Consider the following 23,257-nt stretch of genomic DNA (forward strand, 5'->3'; position numbering starts at 1 on the left):
GTCACTATAATACCACCTTTACTCCAAGGGTCGTCCTATTTAATATTTCCCAAATCGTTCAAAAGTTTTATTGAAGATATACTACACTTTGATCACAACTCGAAGGCCGAGAAGTGAACTGAATTCTTGTTAGTCATATCCAACTATTACTAAGTACTTTATAAATATAACAATGATATTGAGGCCCTTTTTTCCTCTCTACTTCCTCTTTCTCATAGAAAAGACGTTGCAAGGCTGTTTATGCTCTATAGTTATATTTTAATGGCAGGTGCTCGACTGAGCTTCTATCTATGCCCCCTCCTCTGCAGACAATTCTCAACACACACACTCACACTCACACTCATCTAGCTACAAGTGTCAACAATTTTCGTTATTCGTTAGCTGTACATAAAACTAAGCGAAAATTCCATGAACAAAGTTTCTTTCCTAGAACTACCCGTATATAAAACAATACCATGGGATTGCTTCCTTGCTGAATGGTCGTTTTCAAGTCTAATGTAAACAAGTTCTTGTTGAGTAGTCTTCTTAAATATTCAAACCCTACCCAAGTTCCAGCATCTAAAGACCTTCAAGATGAAGAGTGGATTTCGATGCTACTTCATGAACCCATTATTTTGCACCTTTTAAAATTTTATTTCTAAAATTTCATAAAATACAAATGCTTTAATTTGTATTTTTTTTTTGTTAGTATTACGTAATTTTTTAAATAAGCTTCATGAAGCATCCAAGCACCAAATAACTGACAAACTGCACAAATTGTTACATTTACTGAGCGGGTTTCTTCCAGTATTTTGTTTAATTTTCTATTTTTGAACGATTATCGAGACTAAAATGTGACTCATGTCGACCATTGTTTCTTGTTATCATGTAACACTAGACACTACTTGTTTTTATTTAACTGAATAATCGCTTTAAAATGAGTTAAAACAATTTAAACTTATCCAGCTAGGTAGAAGAGTAACTTATAACATTTATTTGTTATATACTTTTTTTTTTTTTTTACTGCTTTGTTTTGTTGTCTATAGTAAAAAATGTCCATGTTTTATGTGTGCACATGTGCAGTTGTGTAGACTGCAATTAAGACAAAATGTTTGCATCAGCACATGGGCAGACATATACATAGGAGTGCAAAGAAAACGAACAACAAACAAAATAAATTAGATTCAAAGATAGTAGCAACACCAGATACATCTGAGACTAAAAAAAAACAAACATACGGAATGTAATTTGTGGTTAAATTATTGTGGTGTGTCCACCCTATGGATAATAATGGACTCTTCAACTTATAAAAACCAGGAAAATATGTATCAGTGTTCGATGCCTCTGTTGAGTCTCAAGAGACAATGGATACCCATTTTAAGACTAGCTGTGTGTGTAATTGTGAGGCAAGGGTTGCGCAATCTCCAACCACAACTCTTCTGAATCGTCACTGCTTGAGTCTAGTGGCAAGGAGAGATTCAGGACGACAGGAATCAGTGTGGTAATGACTGTTTTTCTGCTCAATATATTTTGCTTTCAGTAATTATAGAGTTGTGTTTTTCTTTTGGAATCTTACGGGACTAACAATGAGGAAATATTTTTTATTAGAACTATGTTAAAAGTTAATTAATTTATATATAAAAATGTTGCATGTGTGAGGAGCCTGATCTTGAAGCTATCAGTGGAATTAGGTAAATCTTGCCTTATCCTTGCCATAAAAGGGTGTGTCTTTGCCTGGTGTGGTTTTTGAAAATTAAACAATTGTCGAAAGCATATGTTACTAGTGAGGATCAAACTAACAATCTAGAAGAAACAGAATGACTAGTTATTGCACCGCAAATCCACCGGAATGAGAAAAAGTGATACTGTAAATTATCTGTGTTCTCATTAGTTAAAATGAATTAACTGAGATTATTTAATATCTAAATGTATTTCTCCTTCTTACAGCTGCAACATAGTATGGACATGCACGTATGCAAATGCATGTGAAATGATATCGCCGGTCGTGAAAAATAAAAACTTAAAAAAGGATATCACATTAGAAATAGGAATAACGTTCAACATTGCATTAGAGGCATGAAGGACGCTAGAGAAGACGATCACATGAGACATCACAGCGGTAATGGTAAATAAATGTTAAAGAGAGAAGGCAAAGTCTGGGAATGTAGGCATCCTAGAACTTCACAGGAGCAGCATTATACTACAATCAACAGGGAAAAGGGCATTATAAGAATGGTTTAGACTTTGTTTAGCCTTTGTTGGTGCTGACTTTGAACTTGAGGTAAAGAAAGCCGTTACCTTTTTTTTACATCTACCATACCAATTTTTGGAAAACGAAAAGGAGGGTGAACCTGTAAATTCACCCTTGTCCGTTCATATATCCGCACTTTTCTCAATGGTTTTCTCTTATGGTTTTTATATGAAACTTCAATCATCATCATCATCATAACTCCTGTTACAGAAATCCTTTCACTTCATTAAGAAGGATTAAAATCTGAGAGACTGATCAGATGTTATTTTCTATGCTACACCCATTTTGTTGCTGTTTGTTTCTTCAAATACTTTTATCGGTTTTACAACAGTTTTGTTGTATCCGTTTTAGTTGTTCACACAAGACAAAGAAAAACATGTACAATTATTATCTTTTTGATTTTAATAATTTTTCTTTGTTTCTAAATGGTCAATAAACAAAATAAAGTTCTGTAGGCAAATTACTGTTTAATCATTAGCTTGCTGCATGAATCTCTGAAAATCTCTGCATGTATTTACGCAGTTGTGTAATCAGCATCATCATATGTTTTACTCCTTGAAATTTTAAAAAATGATATAAGTAAAATAGCAGAATGGAGTTTCCGGGAAAACTCCGATTGCCCGCCTAGGGATTCCTTTCATGTTAAAATGTCTAAAATCGACACTTTTGTGCTTATCAAAAGAAAAAATTGATACCTTGAATTTTTATAAAACTTTGAAGAGTTGTAGTTAACTGATTTCTATATAATTTTGTTTGTGTATATTTCGCAATGCCTCTTGGGTGTGCCCCCAGGGGCTCTTTTAGGGCTAATAAAAACACTCCATTTTTGGGACTATTTTTCATATTTCTCAAATTTTCTGTGAATGTCTATTTAGCAGTTTTGCATGATGCTGAACTCAAATTTAAATATGTTAAGGCCTTGGGGACTTTTGGGGTTAAATGGGAGGAAGCAAATGAAAGAGTTAGTCATTTTTTTTTTTTTTTTTTTTTTTTTTGCATGGTGCAGAACTCTAATTTACATATGTTAAGGCCTAAAACTGCACTGTTTGTTCATTTTCACCAGGACTTGACGTCCCCTGGGAACTTTGGGGGCTAAATGGGTGAGGGAGCAAATACTGAACTTAGTCATTTTTTTATGCCTTGTTCACTGTACACTCACGGGGGACGATGCATGCTTCACTTGCTTTTTTTTTTTTGTTTTTTTTTTTCCCCCACCTACCTTAGTAGTCTTTTTTACCTCTACCATAGCAGTTTTTTAGGTTTTTTTTACCCCCCACACTCTGTCGATATACTGTCTGTTAAATGTGTTTTTAAAATAATAAGTTCAAACAGTGGCATAATGTGACACCAAAATTAGAGTAGAAGTCTGAATAATGCAAATCTGCTCTAGCAATCATATATAACAAGAAATTGGAATGTAGCATCTGAAAAACAGATACTACACTTTGGTCCTGGCCAAAAGGCCAAGGAGAACAAATCATCATTATTATCTTTGCCTTAAAAGTGACACCAATTTTTTTTTTTTTTTTTTTTTTTTTTTTTTAGGGGTTGCAAGGTTTATTTGGATGTTTCCACTTTTCTTTTTTTTAGGGGTGCACAGCATAACTGTCGAAGCGAGTACGGATAATAATATAGAGATGTAATTGCTGCATTTACTAATGACAGCCGATTGTGAGAATTTTTTTGTTGATGTATGTTAATCCCACAAAGGAAGGAGTAATACCTAGGAAGATTGTCTTGTGACAATAGGACAAATACTACTCTAACCCCAGCCTTGGCAATCAGACTAACGTTCCACCGCTCTCTTATATACCATATATTTTCTTCAATATACTTTGTTTCATTTAAACCCTTACTAGTTCACAGCAATAAGATAATAAAATAGTACATTTAATAAAAGTAATAGTGTCATGTTAAAAAAGGATGAGAGTTCTTAGGTTAGTAGATGTAGAATAGTTTAGGTAGAAGTTCGCAGGGGAAGATCAAGGACACGATGGGAAGAAATGATAAAATAGTTTTTTTTTTTTTTTTTAACAAGGGAGTCACTACTTTTTAAGGTTAAAACATAGACCCCTGATGTTAGAGAAGGAGACTATGTAGTGGGGTTCTATGTTGAAAGTTGTGGTTCTGGGTTTTCTCTTGATTTGTTTGTTGGAATTTTTCATAGTTAGATTGTGGAGTTTGTGGAAGAGGTCAGCAGAGTTATTAAAAGCAGGGCAGAGAGAAAGCAAGAGAGAAAAAGAATAGGGACAAAAGAATTAGTGAAGTAGGAAAACTTTGTAGACCATTGAAAAGGAAAAGCTGTTGCAGTTCTTAATATTGCATTGCGAGGCCTCACCAGAAGCAGTTAGATGATCCAAACTCCATTCACCAAATGGCAATACAGCAGCCCCAGCATTTTACACCTGCTGATAGGACAGCCTCCTCAGGAGTTACTCCAAGTTTTGAGTCTTTGACTATTAGGTAGATATTTTCCGCCCAGGAAAACGTTTACCTCCAGCACCTTTATTAGTAGCATGGCAACAAGAACAGTATGGAAATATAATTTAGTAATACTTAGCTACTGCTTGCACAAAACTGCCGACTGAGGATACGTTTTCTTTTTCATTTATTGGAAACATTGCAAATTCATTTGACATGAAGACTGATGGACAAAATAGAGGAAGAGAGTTTCTGGGCTGCTAAAAATGCATCCACAATGCCTTTTCTACTCTCCTTAAAAAAAAGTAATAATTACACTTAGTTTAAGTCCAGACTTGCTATTTTAAAAGTTTGGGGATAGCCCCCCCCCCCTCTCTCTGATCATGTTCTATTAATTGAGAAGAAAATATCTTAGAAAGGTAGTTAAATTTGAGGAGTTTATGTGCTGAGAGCTAAGAAATTCACCTACCTTGCTAATTTTTTTTTTTTTTTTTTTTTTTTTTTTTTTTTAAGACATGGCAATACTTGTAATAACCAACATTATAAAAAAATAAATTTGCTTGTAAAGTTATCCGTTCTCTCAGAGTGCGCCATATCCCAAGCTAAATTCTTAGATTTCTGGGTACATATACATGTGCCAACACGGTTTTTATGTGTTGGTTGGGGCAAGAGAAGGACGACGGAGTTCTGAAGCTCGACCGAGTTTTTTTTTTTTTTTTTTTTCAATTATCTTATTAAAGCATTTATACATTCTTTTTAATAAATATTAATAGTCGGAAAGTAGATGTGAGAGAAAGAGGAGTAAATAAAGACCTGTCCAGAGATAAGTTACTTTGAAAGTCAATTTCTTAAAACCGTCCAACGCATGCCAACATGTAAAATGGACATGAAATCAAAATATGATGTTTGCAATGTCAAGAAGAAATTGTATTTGCAACGCTTTATCATGACTATGGCTGTGACAACAGCATATTCTTTTCATTGTTTTGACTCATTAGTATATATGTTAATATTTTGTTTTCATATAGACGGATGTGGTTTTTGGTTAAGTGTGCCAGATATATATCCGAGAGTTAAGAGTGAAAAGAATATTCTGTTACAGCCTTAATTATGACAAACAAAACTGCAGATAAAATTTTTACCTCAATTAATGTGCAGACAACCATATTGATAAAGAAAAATATATGAACGTATTTTCACACATCGTGATTATTCCAGCTTTTTTTTTTTTTTCCATAAAATTTTTTTTTTTATAAGGCAATCTATATGAAGTTTTCCATAGTCTGTTTTGTTATCCTCCTACTCCCTGACTGTTAATCTTTATATTTATTTATAAATCATTGTATGCAAAAAATATGCTTTGATCAAAACCGATGTATAGATTATATATTAAAATGTTATAATACAGTAGTTCGGCATAATCACATTGACATGGCGGTTTTAGTTGTATCCCTAAAATTAACTGACATTGCCCTTAGTCAGTACCAAATGGGTGACCATTTAGGAACACCAGGCGCTGTATGTAGGGAAACCTCGACATCTCCCCGCAAGAACTGCAAAAAAAACTAACATCATCCTTTCCCCTGATTATGATACACATGCGGCTAAGGGCCGCTTGTAAAATAATTAATTTAGATGTTTAATATTCTCATGACAAGGAGGAAGCTGATTTAAATTGGTTAGGGTGAATGCTAAAACAATATTTATGTAGTATACATCTATTATGATACTAAATGGGAAGTCATCAACGTTTGTTTTCCTAAGGTCCCTTTTTCCTAGTTACTTTACTGACACACAACATGTGCTAAAATATACTTTAGTTCTGGGATTGAGTTATGTTTGAAAAAAAGTCTGTTTTAATCACTATAATTCATAATCATCTTGATCGACCTCCATGCTTAATTTCTTAGGGCGTCATAAGTCCAGTACAAACAAGCAAAATTTTATAGAAACTAGAAAAAATTGTAAGTAGCGACAGCTAAGGGAGAATATACAGAAACCACCAGGAAACACATTGAAGTGCAGAAATTAGGAACTCGTGATTTCTGGAAAGTCTACAACAGTGTATTAAATACTGGGCAATCAACAATTCCCCTACTATCCAACAATTGTGAGGTTATTTGCACGGCAACTGAGAAAGCTAACATGCTTGTCCGTTAGATTGCCTCAAACTCTACTTTGGACCCAGCAAACTACTCCCTCCCTGATTTTCCTCTGCAGACAGAAACCACACGTTGATCTGAAAATCACCCCCTCTCAGGTCTATGATATCATAAAAAACCTAGGCACATTAAAAGCATGTGGACCTGATCTCATCCCAGCTGTGCTATTAAAAAAATGTTTCGCTGAGGTTGCTCCATTTCTTTCCAAACTCTTCAACAAATGCCTTAACAAATCATTTTTTCTTGACTGTTGGAAAACTGCTTATGTGGTACCAGTTTACAATAATTTTGGCAAAAGAACTGACTCCCTAAGTTATCGCTCCTTTAGCCGCCTCCATCTTTTCGCCAAAATATTTGAGTCCATAATAAATCAAGTTCTAGTTCACCACCTTACAGTTGCTAAACTATTGTCCAACCATCAATACGGATTTAGTCTAGCCCATTCTACTGCAGATATTCTAACTGTAATCTCTGAACATATATACCATGTACTGGATAAGGCAGGGAAGGGGAGAGCAGTAGCTCTAGATATACCTAAAGCTTTTGACACGGTATGGCACGATGGTTTTCTCATGAAAATCAGATCCTATAGTATTACTGGGCAAATACTTAACATAATTAAATCCAGGTTGTCCTCGATGATCGTATGTCCAAACAATGATTTTTTTTTTTTTTTTTTTTACAAGGTGGTCACCACTTATCAAGGCCCGGAAGCCACTCAGGGATAAGGGTTATTGTAAGTACAGTACGTTAGTGTGGATATTTAAAGTGTCTACTTAAGGGGCGGTTCATCAGGAATTTATTTACATTAGACTTGAAGTCATCCAAGTTGTAGTCAAGAGGGAAGCAGGCAGACGGAACAGAGTTCCACAGGCGTGCAGTTCTAAGAAAGAAGCTTTGTTCATGGAATCTACGTTTTGATTTAGGCATAGATAAAGAGTGGGGAAAGGTTTTGACAGTGGATTCAGCTAGACTGGTGTTTATTGTGAAATATTGGCAAGGGGGGACCAGAGATTGGAGTTCAGACGAGCACCTGCCACGGAAATAACGATAAAACAAAGATAGGCTTGTAACATCTTCTGTGGGAGAGAGGTTGCAGAGAAGAGAAAAAAGCATCCGCCACTAAGCCACAAAGTCTATTTTGTACTCTGTCAAGGCAGGAAAGGCTGTTTTTAGCAGCTCCTGCCCAGATATGGCAGCTGTATTCCATCCTTGGACGTATTTGGCTTTTATATAGATAGAGAATTGCATCAGTAGTGAGATATCTTCTGGAGCGGTAGAAGGATCCACCATCTTTCCAGCGACCTAGGCAACAGACAGATGTACGTGTTCCATTTCAGATCAGGAGTAAAGGTCAAGCCCAGAAGCTTATCAAAACATGGGGCCTCCCCTAGACGAGAGCCATCCATTTCAATTGATGCCAGATGGGGATCAGAGCGTTGATGATGTAAAGAGTTTGGTCTTAGATGCATTAAAGGTAGCCAGCCACGTCTTTCCCCACTGAACCACTCATTCGAGATCAGAGGAGAGAGAATCGGCAAGAGCTTTGTTATTTACAGCCTTTGATGTGTTGCCGTAGATGGTCGTGTCATCAGCATAGATGTCAACGAATGATTTAAGTGTGTTTAGGGAGATCATTGATGTAGATCAGGAAGAGAGTTGGGCCCAGGATTGACCCTTGAGGGACTCCAGCATTAATACTGTGGGCCTCTGATTTTTGTCCATCAACCACTACTCTTATGAGCCTATCAGAGAGAAATGATTTAATGATAGAGAATATTTCCAGTTATACCGTAGCTGGAGATCTTGTGAAGTAGGCCTTTATGCCATACCTTGTCGAAGGTCTTTGATATGTCAAGAGCAATTGCCCTAGAAAGGAAGCCTTTGCCAAGAGATTCACTAATCCTATGAGATATAACCGTTAGCACATCTGCGGTAGATCTTGCAGAATGGAAACCATATTGCGTGTCACTAAGAAGGTTATTTCTACTGAGGTGGTTGACTATTTCTCTATTTAATATGGATTCCAGCAACTTACTCATAACACACAGGAGACTTATTGGTCTGTACTGAGAGGGAGATGACTTATCACCTGAATTCTTAAATACAGGTCATACTGATGAGGTCTTCCAGGGTGTTGAAAAGCACTTCTCCTTAAGGCAACGTTTAAACAGTTTTTTAAGTATGGGAGCAAGTTCTGGTTGAAGCTTTTTTAACACTATAATTGGGATGCTGTCAGGGCCAGTAGCTTTACTGGAATCAAGGTTCTTGATTAGCTTGGCGACCTCATGCACAGATATTTGTATGTTACCTAGCATGTTCTGTGTTATAGGAGGAAATATGGGGAGTTGATGGCCTTCCTTGCATAGGGTAGAATTTGCTGCAAAGTTCTTGGCAAATAGTTTGTCCTTGTCTGAAGCTGACGAGATGACCTCTGGTCCATTGATAATGGTTGGGAAAGAACGCACACTTCTGTTCAAGATCCTATTTGTTATTTGCCAAAACTGGTGAGAACAAAGCCGCTGGTCAGCTACTTTGGATTTAACAGACTGGGCATATAGCTCTCTTGCATTTTTTATTACTCTTTTACAGTGGTTGCTGGCGTTCCTGAAAGCAGCTTTAGTCTCAGTGCATCTATTACGTTGGTAGCTATGGAAAAAGTGATTTCTGTGCGCGATGGCAGCAGACATTCTGGGGAGAACCATGGCTGACTGTAAGGTTTTTGTTGGAATTTTTTTAGATGGTATGAATTGGTCTATGCCTACAATTAACCATTCGGTCAGGTCTGATACTATATAGGACACATCCTTTTTAAACATGGAATGCAGAGGTAGATCAGATATAAATGTACGAAAGCTATCCCAGTCAGCCATGGAGTATCAGTATACAGTACGGTGGAGGGGTACGTCTGGGGACTTCTTACATTTCATTTTTATCTTAACTGATACGACGGAATGATCAGAGGATCCTAGAGGAGAAAGAACGGAACATGAACATAGCTCAGGGGAAGTGGAGAGAAAAAGGTCTAGGAGGCTTGCATATTGACTTGTAGTATCGGGCACATGGGTGGGCTTGCGAACAATCTGAGTGAGGTCATAAGCAATGGCAAAATCATGACAGACCCTCCCCTCATCGTCAGTCTTATTTGAGTGGGTCAGCCATTCCATGTTATGAACGTTGAAGTCACCACAGATGTGGATGTTAGCCGAGAGGTGTGCAGACAGGATGTGGTCTATTTTCTCAGATATGCTCTTAAAGATAGTAACTCTGCTCTTGTGGGGCCGATAGAGGGCAAATATAAATGCAGTGGTGTAAGTGCAACCCGAAGCACATATAAGGTAAATTAGAATCTTCTCTAGAGATATCCCTGCCACATGGGAAGCCATCTTTAATGTAGGCACATATTCCATGCTCATGGCGATCTTGGGGGTCAGATTTAGATGTTAAATTAGAGTATCCGTTAATTATGAACTCATCTAGGGAAGTGGTCAGCCCCATTCCAGTTTCGCTTAGAAAGAATATGTCCGGTGTCGTCTCCTGTAATTGGGTTTCAACCTCTGGAAGGTTGGACGTAAACCCCTGATGTTGGAGAAGGAGACATGGTAGTAGGGGTCTACTTTGGAAGATGGGGTTCTAGGTTTATTCAAGTTTTTTTTCTGGAGATGTCTCATGTTGAGGTTTTGGGATTTGTGGAACAGGTCGGCATACTTGGTTAGAACAGTACAGAGAAGGAAAGTAAGAGAAAAAGACAGGAATTTTTTTTTTTTTTTTGTAGCACATGAAAAGGTAAAGCATTAATAATTACCCACTAATATGGCATCGAGAGGCCCCATTAGAGACTACTGCATGGTCCAGAGTCCATTCACCAAATGGCAATACAGCAGTCCCAGTACTTTGCGCCTGCTGATAGGACAGCCTCCTTAGTGGTTAATCCAAGGTTCGGGTCCCTGACTATCAGGCGGATAATGTCAGCCCAGACGAAACGTTTACCTCCAGCACCTTTACTAGTGACATGGCCACAAGGATAGACATAGAGACAGAAAAATTTCCGACATCTCAGACTACTGTTTATCAAGTACTACCGACCTTTAAAGCAGCTTTTTCTTCACCCTTTGTCAGAAAAATCACTCATTTGCATGAGGACTGAGGGACAAAAAAGGAGAAGCGAGAGTTACTGGAGCTACCAATAACACATCCACTGTATTATCTACTCTCCATTAAAAAAAAAAAAAAAAAAAAAAAAAAAAAAATGGGGGGGAATGGGTACAAGGGACTTATTAATATCTACTTGGTATAAGTCCGGTGCTCAATTCTCAATTCAGGACGCTTTTGAAGATAATATCCCCTCCCATATTAATGATATATATAAATACAGGTGTACCTCAGGGCTCAATCCTTGGACTTTTATTATTTCTGATATTCATAAATGGCCTGATAAAATAGTCTCTGAGATGGGTATATTTGCTGATGACACCATGCTCTATAACAGGTATAAGGGGAAAAAGAAATGAACACATATCCAAGGCAATGGCAGAAACCTATAGGAAGACCTCCAGTCTGGAATGGGGTCAAAAATGGATGGTAACGTTCTTAGCTACTAAGACTAAGCTTGTTTCCTTCAATAATTACAAGAAACCTCTCAACCACTAATAACTATGGCTAAAGATACATTACCTGAAAGTACTTGGTTCAAATTCCTTGGTTTAAAGTTCACAGGGAACATGAGTTGGAACAGATACATTGAGAGCATTGCCAAGGTTGCTGTGAAGAAGGTGGGCTCTCTCTACCATGCTAGAAATTTACTTACACCTGAAAGTATACTGTACCTCTACAAGGTCACCATTCACCATGTATGGAGTATTGTTGTCAAATTTGGGCTGGTGCATCTGTTATTAGTCTCTCACTCTTGGACAAAGTTAAAGAGACGCCAACATGCTAGGTCCTGAACTGTCATCTAAGCTTCAACCTCTGTCCCATCGATGAAATCTTTCATTACTCTGCCTGTTTTACAATTATTCTAATGGTAGATGCTTCAATGAACTAAAATACCCCCTTGATATAAATACTCCCCCAACAAACCCGACCATCAGCAAAATCCCACTCTTACAGAGATCCCTAGATGTAAGAAAGCCTTCTACTCTAATAGTTTCTTCCTCAGAACTGCTAGACTCTGGAATTCCCTTCTGGGTTCCTGCATCCCCAATGGTACTGACATGCGTAAGTTCAAGTGTAATGTGAACAGATATCTTGCTGCTCAACTCCCTACATAGTATCCCTTCAACATATGTCCCTGATAGTAGCCCCCTACATCAAAGTTGCACTGTGCCTTGTTTGGGGTGAAAATGTAATAAAAAAATATAGGAAATACATCTTTTATTTATTTATACTAATAATATTGTGAAGTCCACATTTTTGCTTCACAATTATAAAAGTAAATATGTTTTTATCTTTCATTCATTCATTCATTCATTCATTCATACCAATAATTGCGAGGTTTGCATTCGCACTTGCCAAACTATATTAGAGATGGGATGATTAATCGGAATTGGAACTTTGGGGTATTGGACTCTAAAATTTTTTTCTTGTTTTCTGATGCTAAGAACGATTCTTGTAATTGTTTTTATTTTTTTTCTCTCTCTCTCTGTTTAAAACTTAATTCACCATTACTGGTACTAGTAATAAAATAATAAATATTAATTTATATTAAACTACCAATAAAAGTAAGATCCTACAAGTGTATTTTTACGTTACTGAAAATATATGTACATTTTTTAGGGTAATTCGAGAATGAAAAAAAAAAACAATTTTATAGCCGAATATTAAGAGATTTTAAGAATCTGTATTGGTAATTGTCTTGCAGTTTGGAATTTAGACCAGAATTGGTAATTGTATGGGAATAAAAAAAAAAAGTGTTCAAATCGACTCATCATAAATATATATAAATGCTTAGTGTGTGTTATGGACAGATGGGATGGCATCTATGTAATCCAAAAACTGGCATTCTTTGGATAATTCAAATTTAAGGAATTAAGAAAACAAAAACAAAACAGCAATGACTACTGTGCGAGCCTTTCCTAGTCTCACACAAAAACACGCGTTCACATTTCAAGCCACTTTTCTTGTCATATACATACGCGCACACAAACATACGCGCACATGTACATACACGTAAATATATTCACGTTCACACACACATTCACGTGTATACACAGACACGCTAACGTACACACATGTACAACGTCACTTCCCTTTCGAAGGAAATCCACACATGCGCAAAAGACCACCGGAAACAAATATAAAAGCAAGAGCAATAAGCTGCTTCCTCCTTTTTCGACTTAGCTCTCGAGCTGAGCGGTCGTCGGACCATTCACCCCCCCCCCTTTCGGGGCGCCCGTCACATCCTCTGCTACTACGTATGGGGCCCGAGCTAACAGACAGTACGTACACTTTACACGTTTTCTATCTCCATGGCCTGGATTGACTTTTTCTCATTCTCTCTCTATACTACAATAGACTTTCCTTCTCACCAGCTAACAGCGAGAGACGCACACCAAACTGGATTGACTTTCTTTCTTTCTCTCTCTACGACAATAGACTTTCCTTCTCACCAGTAAACAGCGAGAGACAAACGCGGACATGAACACGTGTTGTACCCTTTTCTTTCACTTGTTACTTCACGAAATAAATCCTAGTTCGTTTAATTCAAGTAAACGCGTTGTTCGTTCCTTCCTCAAAGCAATTCATTTTTCCTTTCCCAATTCAAATCATTTTCCTATTTTGTACGACTGGGGGATATGTATAATATATCCACCAGCCCACTACACTACATTATAATTTTTGGTGGGCTATGTTGTTAGGAGGTAATGATGGTCAAGTGGTCAACATGAACTGACGACCTTGGTGTGCCCAGTTCAAATCCAGTTTGTTCCACAAAAATCATTTTCACTTAGTACATTAGCAACCTTCACATGGTCCCTCCTGTAAGTACCCAATATCTTCCTAGGGAAGAGCACAAATTTCTCATTCACAAATGTTTATGCAAAATAGTGAATGCACTTCTGATGTCTTCAACCCCTATTCTATCTCATGCAACTTCAATTTACGATCAGCCAAAACAGATCTGGACAAGTGCCAAATTTGGATGGCCTGAGTATTCAGTGCCATTTGTGTTTGCATGACTTTAGTCAGCATATCATCTCTTAAGCATTCTTTCCGATGGAGAAGAGTCCAAATAACAATTATCAAGCCATTTTGCTTAAACAGTATTTCTTTTTATTTTATCAGAAAGCAATGTTTTATCATCACACGAAATTCGGATTTTTCCATTGTCTTAAAGATTTTTAACAGTAGTTTCACTTAAATAACTGTACCTATTTACAATGCCTCCCCACGGGACAGTTAGACACCAGGGTCGTTTTTTAGCGTCGAGAAAAGGTACAAAAATAAATATTGTCTCAGTCGTGAAGGATTTCTCCTCCACTGAAAGAGAACGAGAAATGGAAGTGCTGCATCTGAAGAACAGATGGTATTTATTTGCTCCCCCACCGAGCAAATTAGGCACAAGGCCGATTTTTAATGTGAGGAGTGAAGGGAGGAGGAAGGGAAAAAGGGGACCAGCTCCCGAGAGGTGGGAAATGGGAGCTGGTTAATGGTCAAGCATGTGGGGTTGCCCCCACATCTGGTCTTTGCTAGTCATAGTTAGTCATAGCTTGCAGCATCTGCCGGAACAGATGGTATTTATTTGCTCCCCCACCGAGCAAATTAGGCACAAGGCCAATTTTTAAAGTGAGGAGTGAAGGGAGGGGGAAGGGAAAGGGGGGACCAGCTCCCGAGAGGTGGGAAATGGGAGCTGGTTAAAGGTCAGGCATGTGGGGTTGCCCCCACATCTGGTCTTTGCTAGTCATAGCTTGCAGTATCTGCCGGAACAGATACTACACTTTGATCTTGGCCAAAGGGCAAGTATTTATTTGCTCCCCCACCGAGAAAATTAGGCACAAGGCCGATTTTTAATGTGAGGAGTGAAGGAGAAATGGGGACAATTGGTATGAAGGGTTGCCCCTATATTGACCAAGGTCTTATATGTGGGGTCGCCCCACATATGGTCTTTGCTTGTAGTATCTGCCGGAACAGATACTACACTTTGATCTTCATATTTAATTTATTTCGTTTAAAGAAAAAATTACAATTAAAAAAATTCCAATATAAAATTAAAAAATTTTAAAAAGTAAAATCTCCAAAAGACAAAACAAATTTAGGCACAAGGCCCTATAAGATCTGGGAAGGAGAGTGTTGCAGGGTTTTTGTAACTAAAGTAAAAATTGGAGTCTTTGGCGACTTTACTCTTGACTGGCAACATTTACCACAATACCTCATTCACTCTGTGGAATCTAAACTAACTAATGGAAACCCCAGCGTTTTTACACTTTGATCTTGGCCAAAAGGCCAAGTGTAGTTTGCAAACTAATAATACAGTTGGGCTCAAATTTCAATTTTTATATGTGCCATTTGAAGGTTAATACATGTGGATTTTTATTAGTGGCGCCATCTATGTGTCATGACTGGGACATATTGAGTCATGTGTTATCTAATATAGTGTTGCCAAGGCAAGTTCTCCAAAGACTTTATTTCTTTTGTTCTGGACTTCCTGCTGTGTGTGACATTTCATTATTTTTATGTCAAAGAAATGACTGCTGTTTTATCTATTGCTTAACAGGAGAAACTAAATTTTATCTAACCACTTAAAACTGCGTTGTGTTTAACATTAGTTTGATGTATGGAGATGTTCTATCATCATTTAAGATGGTATAACTATATAGAAATGCCTATTATATGCACACATAGAAACGTAAATTTTATCATGTTTTAGTATTCTCCTCCTCTCCCTCTCTATGTATTCCCTCTGTCAATGTCTTCCCCTCTCTCTCCCTCTCCATGTCTCCCCCCTCTCTCTCCTTTTCAATGTTTCCCCCTCCCTCCCCTTCTCTATTGTTAACTTTAAATATGTTTCATTCTGAACGTCTATTTTTTCTCCTATAGCGTCCCAGTTATCCAATGGTGATAATCATAAACTAAAATAATACAATTCATGTTATAATTTTATTGTGATACTAGCAAAAGTACCCGTCATTGACTGGGTTCAAAAACAGCCTACAGAAAATGGACTCTGATTTATGAAAGTAATAGTGGGGGTACTCGGCGTTGCCCGGGTGTTTGAAGATGTGTGTTGGTGGGGGAGGGGGTAGATTAAAACAACCCTGTTAAAAAAAAGAGAAACCGTTGGCCGGGTGTTTGTAAGTGTAAAAGAAGAAAAAAGTTTTAGTAAAAAAGTAGACTTGAATCCCGAACCTTTGACGGGGAGGTGGAAAGGAAATGGAAAAAAAAACCCTGCGACCTAACCATCTCGATCACGGGAACAGATGAATTGATAAGTGGGTTAAGTTGACGTTTATAAACCGAAATTAGCAGGTGCGACAACGTCAAGTTGCGTGATATTTGACCTAGTTTTGCGCTCGAAGCAAGTTTCTGTTTTCCCCGCTATGCGGCAATCAAAAATTATCTCGAAAATAGCTTGTAAAAGTCGGGTAAATTAAAGCGAAGTAAAAAAAAAAAAAAAAAAAAAAAAAAAAAACACAAAAAAAACTAACGTAAGGCAAACGAACGATGTTAAATGTAAAAAACAAAAAAGAAAACAGAAAAACGAACGTTAAAAAAAAAAACATGTGAAAAATGGCTTAAATAAGCCTGTTTCGATATTAAAATTGGTGGGTACCCGGGTGTTTTTGGGTGTGTGTGGTCGGTCAAGGGTGTTAATGAGAACCTAAGAATAAGTGAAGTAAAAAAAAAAAAAACAGAAAAACGAACGTTACGTTAAAAATGGCTTAAATAACACTGGTTTTATATTTAAATTTAAAAAATCGAAAAAAAGACATCTCACACCACGATTCGAACCCAAAACATTTAGATAATGAACCAACGCCCTAACCAACTGAGCTAACACAACATACATGAAATTTAGTCAGTTCTTCAACTATTTAAACTAAATCAGGTCATGACGTCATCTGACGCATGCATAGAACCGGTCGTCGTCATGAGAGGACGGTATTTGTTGACCCCCTTCCCCTGTAGAAAATTGTCGATTTTGGGATGGAAAAAATGAACGTTTTTGGCCAATTCCTCGACATTTTTCAGGCAAAGGATGGAGCTTCAATATGATACCAAGTTTGTTAATTTTTGTTCTGTCTGTCGAAAGTGTTTAGCGGACACACAAACACACATACATACATACAAACATGTATACATACAAACACACATACAAACATGTATACATACATACATGCACACATGCATACATACACGCATGCATACATACATACATACATACACACATGCATGCATACATACATGCATACATACATACATGCATGCATACATACATACATGCATACATACATACACACATGCATACATACATACACACATGCATACATGCATACATACATACACACATGCATACATACATACACACATGCATACATACAGACACACACACACGCATACATACATACACACACACACGCATACATACATACACACACGCATGCATACATACATACACACACGCATACATACATACACACACGCATACATACATACACACACGCATACATACATACACACACGCATACATACATACATACACACACGCATACATACATACATACATACATACACACATGCATACATACATACACACATGCATACATACATACATACACACATGCATACATACATACATACATGCATACATACATACACACATGCATACATACATACACACACATGCATACATACATACCTACACACACATGCATACATACATACCTACACACACATGCATACATACATACACACACATGCATACATACATACACACACATGCATGCATACATACACACACATGCATACATACATACATACACACATGCATACATACACACATGCATACATACATACATACATACACACATGCATACATACATACACACATACACACATGCATACATACATACACACATACACACATGCATACATACATACACACATGCATACATACATACACACACGCATACATACACACACGCATACATATGCACACGCATACATACACACATGCATACATACACACATGCATACACACATGCATACATACATACATACACACATGCATACATACATAGACACATGCATACATACATACATAGACACATGCATACATACATACATAGACACATGCATACATACATACATACATAGACACATGCATACATACATACATAGACACATACATACACACATGCATACATACATACATACACACATGCATACATACACGCATGCATACATACACACATGCATACACACATACATGCATGCATACATACACACATACATACATGCATACACACACACATGCATACACACACATACATGCATACACACATACATACATACATGCATACACACATACATACATACATGCATACACACATACATACATAAATGCATACACACATACATACACACATGTATACACACATACACATATGCATACACACATACATACATGCATGCATACATACATACATGCATACATACACACATACATACATGCATACACACATACATGCATACACACATACATACATGCATACATGCATACACACATACATGCATACACGCATACATACATGCATACACACATGCATACACACATACATACACACATACATACATTTTCGCTTTTACATTTATAGATAGAAGATTATAGGTTATGAAAAGGAAGGGTTGTAAAGAGACAGCTTCGAATTTGGGGGTATCAAAACCAAAGCAAAATATGATGAAAGTAAAAATAAAATAGATAAACCCAATAATTTATTATACCATACCTGTTCACACTGAAACGCTTATCATAATATTCTGTGGATCTATATTAAAAAAACCTTGTTAAACTTTGTGACATATTTCCATTCTATGGAGGTCTGGCGCGAACGAACACCCCATAATTTTATTATACCATATTTCTTCAAACTGAAACATAATTATCAAAGTATACTTACGCAGATAGATATGAAAAGTCTTTATTAAAGTTTGTGTCTATTTCCATTCTATGGAGGTCAGGTACAACGCAGACCCCACAATTTTATTATACCATCCCTATTTAAATTAAAGCATACTTATCAAAGTATTATGTACGTCTATATCAAAAACACTTGTAAACGTTTTTTTTTTTTTTTTTTAAATTTATTTCCATACTTTGTGGATCAGACGCATACTCAGACCCCACAATTTTAATGAATCCTCATTATGCCAGATCAAACATACTCATTCCTGTGTCTCGATACATCTATCGTTATATGTGATCAGTTTTCTATAATAGTCAACCAAATAGGAGCCTATTCGTGACCAGACACACACACACAGACGTTCAGCTTTATATTATAAATAGAAAACAAAAACGTGGAGAAGTGAAAGCTTTTTGAAACATTGATAATTTGTTTCTCTGTTCTATTAATTTTGTATATAAAACAAAAATACAATACGTATTAAAGAAAAAGATGTCAAATCAAATACCAAACAGCCTATGCAAGTAGAAAGTCATAACAGATAAATATATTTAATACTTTTTATTAAAATAACTTAACTGACTCTGATATTCTGCTTTAACAAAATAACTCGGTCTTTTTATCTGAGCAGGATAATATCGATAACCATCATTGGAAAATCATCTGTCAAAATGCTTTATCATGTGGGATAAACAAGAAAAGAAAATCAATTTATAATGTATCAAGAACAAAACATACATGAGTTAATCTATCTATATAATTATAAAACTTAAATGACCTTGTAACGGGTGTTGTAACCCAACATTCGGTTTACGACTTCCGGTTGTATATGCATACATAAACAAATAATCATATTGTTTTACTGTGTACGTATTCAGCATCCCAATTGTTTTTTGGGGGTTTTTTTTTCGCATTTAAATTATCCAAAAAAAAACAATTGTTATTACTTTCTGCATTTTTTTTTACATCGTATATTTCCGTATTATGTTTAAGTTATTTTAACGCAATTTTCTTACAAATAAATCTACTTCAACCCGTTGACAACCATAAGAGCATTTTTTAACGGCGATTTACCCACCACCTTCATTTTTTTTTTTAAAATTTATTCTCCATTTTTAATACACCTTTCTTAAAAAAACATTCATACATTTTCTTCTACAACCAACATAAATAAATAATCCCCAAAATATGATTTTTTTAATGGCATTACAAATAAATAATCAGCGCAACAATAAAACATATTGTTTTACTGTGTACGTTTTCAGCATCTTAATTTTTTTTTCGCATTTAAATTATATCCAAATTTTCTGTGCGTATGTCTCTCTCTCCTTGTCTGCCTCTCTCTCTCTCCTTGTCTGCCTCTCTCTCTCTCCTAGTCTGCCTCTCTCTCTCTCTCTCCTTGTCTGCCTCTCTCTCTCTCTCTCTCCTTGTCTGCCTCTCTCTCTCTCTCTCTCCTTGTCTGCCTCTCTCTCTCTCTCTCCTTGTCTGCCTCTCTCTCTCTCTCTCCTTGTCTGCCTCTCTCTCTCTCTCTCTCCTTGTCTGCCTCTCTCTCTCTCTCCTCGTCTGCCTCTCTCTCTCCCCCTCCTTGTCTGTCTCTCTCCCTCCTTGTCTGTCTGTCTCTCCCTCCTTGTCTGTCTGTCTCTCCCTCCTTGTCTGTCTGTCTCTCCCTCCTTGTCTGTCTGTCTCTCCCTCCTTGTCTGTCTGTCTCTCCCTCCTTGTCTGTCTGTCTCTCCCTCCTTGTCTGTCTGTCTCTCCCTCTTTGTCTGTCTGTCTCTCCCTCCTTGTCTGTCTGTCTCTCCCTCCTTGTCTGTCTGTCTCTCCCTCCTTGTCTGTCTGTCTGTCTCTCCCTCCTTGTCTGTCTCTCCCTCCTTGTCTGTCTGTCTCTCCCTCCTTGTCTGTCTGTCTCTCCCTCCTTGTCTGTCTGTCTCTCCCTCCTTGTCTGTCTGTCTCTCCCTCCTTGTCTGTCTGTCTCTCCCTCCTTGTCTGTCTGTCTCTCCCTCCTTGTCTGTCTGTTTCTCCGTCCTTGTCTGTCTGTCTGTCTCTCCCTCCTTGTCTGTCTCTCCCTCCTTGTCTATCTCCCTCCTTGTCTGTCTCTCCCTCCCTACTTGTCTGTCTGTCTGTCTCTCCCTCCTTGTCTGTCTGTCTCTCCCTCCTTGTCTGTCTGTCTGTCTGTCTCTCCCTCCTTGTCTGTCTGTCTGTCTCTCCCTCCTTGTCTGTCTGTCTGTCTCTCCCTCCTTGTCTGTCTGTCTGTCTCTCCCTCCTTGTCTGTCTGTCTGTCTCTCCCTCCTTGTCTGTCTGTCTGTCTCTCTCCCTCCTTGTCTGTCTGTCTGTCTCTCTCCCTCCTTGTCTGTCTGTCTGTCTCTCTCCCTCCTTGTCTGTCTGTCTGTCTCTCTCCCTCCTTGTCTGTCTGTCTGTCTGTCTCTCCCTCCTTGTCTGTCTGTCTGTCTGTCTCTCCCTCCTTGTCTGTCTGTCTGTCTGTCTCTCCCTCCTTGTCTGTCTGTCTGTCTCTCCCTCCTTGTCTGTCTGTCTGTCTGTCTCTCCCTCCTTGTCTGTCTGTCTGTCTCTCCCTCCTTGTCTGTCTGTCTGTCTCTCCCTCCTTGTCTGTCTGTCTGTCTCTCCCTCCTTGTCTGTCTGTCTGTCTCTCCCTCCTTGTCTGTCTGTCTGTCTCTCCCTCCTTGTCTGTCTGTCTCTCTCCCTCCTTGTCTGTCTGTCTCTCTCCCTCCTTGTCTGTCTCTCCCGCTCTGTCCTTCTCTCGCTCTGTCTCCTTCCGTCTGTCCTCCTCTCTCTCTGTATCTGTCTCCTTATCTTGCTCCTTTTTGTTGTCTACCTATCTCTGTCCCCTTGTCTGCCCCTCTCTGTCTGTCTGTCTGTCTGTCTGTCTCTCTCTCTCTCTTTCTGTTTCCCTGTCTACCTCTCTTTGTTTACCTCTTTCTGTTTCCTTGTCTACATCTCTCTGTCTCCTTGTTGTTGGGACATTTCGGTCTGATTACTTTGGATAGCTAAAGAAATCCCAGCACATATGTAGCCAATAATGTTTGTATGAATAAATGATAATTATGCTATAATAATACTGTTTCTCATTGAACACATTTTATTTTGATAAAGCCCAGAAATTCATTAAATTTACATCCATGAAACTGCAATAGTACAATATATATATAGGAGCAAGCAATTAATAAAACATGTTAAAAAACACTTTGAAAAAGAGTTAAAAACATATTTAATCTGAAAAGGAAACACTTGATAAGTGGATAGTCCTTAATCCACAGAGTTTCGAAGAAATACTTTCCTTCTCATCAGAGTAGGAATTAGCAAAATGCAGGATCGGATTTTGCATACAAAAGTATTTGATGAAACGACAAGTAAGTCAAAGAGCTTACTTGATAACAAAAAAAAATTCTTAAAATATGCCACTAATATATATTAGTGGCATATTTTAATTGTTAGTCATGGAGCTGGCATGCTTGATTCTAGTTTTGTTAAAGCGACTGCATCAGTTTAACCAATACCTTTGAAAAAAAGTCTGAATCCATGTTTCCGCTTTCTAGATTTTGATTAAATAGTAATGTAGACTCGACTCTCAAGTCTTGGTTGTGCAACTAATCTGGAAGAAGGAAAATTATGAAATTAATACCAGTATTTCTTTGCTTATTGTTTCCAGTTGTTTTTAATTTCTCCTTGTCATTGGACTAACAATACTGCCTTAATAGAGGTGTGATTAAGATTGTACAACACTTGCTTCATGCAGGCACCTTTACATGTAGCATTCGTTATTTCTAGGGACTCAAAGAAGGCATGTCTCTGGTCCGGAGGGGACCCTCCAGCATTGTCTCGCGATGCTTAAATAGATCCAATATTCCAACACAGGCACAGGTACCAATTCATATCTATATATCATATGAAGCTTTGGTTAATTCAGGTAAAAATTTTCGTGGGTTCATCAAAAAAACTTTTATTTGCAAACAATTGTTTCTGCGCTTGCTAATAACATACATTTTCGTTATATACAAAATATCGATTTTTTTTTCTTGAAAAGTCTTCCTCAGTGTATAACAATTTCGCCCGTCTGAATGAAAATAACTGAAGTGCATTTAATATTGTATTTTTTTTATACATGTGTGTGTATGTATATATATATATATATATATATATATATATATATATATATATATATATATATATATATATATATATATATATATATATATAAGGAATGAGCAAATGAAGAGGTTTGAATAATTGGTGGATCAGTGGTGAAAAGTTTGACGCTAGTGAGTAAGAAGTTCAGTGTTTGACTTCGTTTCCGAGAAAGCGTAGAAGAC

At 37.4% G+C, this 23,257-nt stretch overlaps 1 protein-coding gene across 2 annotated transcripts in view; it reads left to right on the plus strand.

Annotated features, from left to right (window-relative positions):
• The window catches only part of LOC145283640 (solute carrier family 23 member 1-like), a 428,662-nt gene that overhangs the window by 85,453 nt on the left and 319,952 nt on the right, over nt 1–23,257 (plus strand). The gene's annotated exons all lie outside the window — the stretch shown is intronic.

This window comes from Euprymna scolopes, chromosome 8, assembly GCF_053919585.1.
Source record: "Euprymna scolopes isolate OS-2025 chromosome 8, ASM5391958v1, whole genome shotgun sequence".
Lineage (NCBI taxonomy): Eukaryota > Metazoa > Mollusca > Cephalopoda > Sepiida > Sepiolidae > Euprymna > Euprymna scolopes.